This window comes from Rhinolophus ferrumequinum, chromosome 26 (assembly GCF_004115265.2).
Source record: "Rhinolophus ferrumequinum isolate MPI-CBG mRhiFer1 chromosome 26, mRhiFer1_v1.p, whole genome shotgun sequence".
In the NCBI taxonomy this organism is placed as follows: domain Eukaryota; kingdom Metazoa; phylum Chordata; class Mammalia; order Chiroptera; family Rhinolophidae; genus Rhinolophus; species Rhinolophus ferrumequinum.
Genome location: NC_046309.1, coordinates 3,293,065 through 3,293,270, shown reverse-complemented (window position 1 = coordinate 3,293,270; position 206 = coordinate 3,293,065).

The following is a 206-nucleotide window of genomic DNA, read 5'->3' as shown; positions in this document are numbered from 1 at the left end:
GTCTACAACAGGAGTGCCTTTTCTTTCCTCCTTTCATGGTAGCTCTTAGTACTTTGTTACTCATTTGCCACTAAATTTCTGGGATGGCAAGACCTTGAACATTAGAAATGTCACTGTCACACAGTGAAGACTCCAGCATACAATTATCTCCAATTGTTTGCCAAACTCACTTGGTCCTCGGAGACCATCGGGGCTGCCCCACTCTT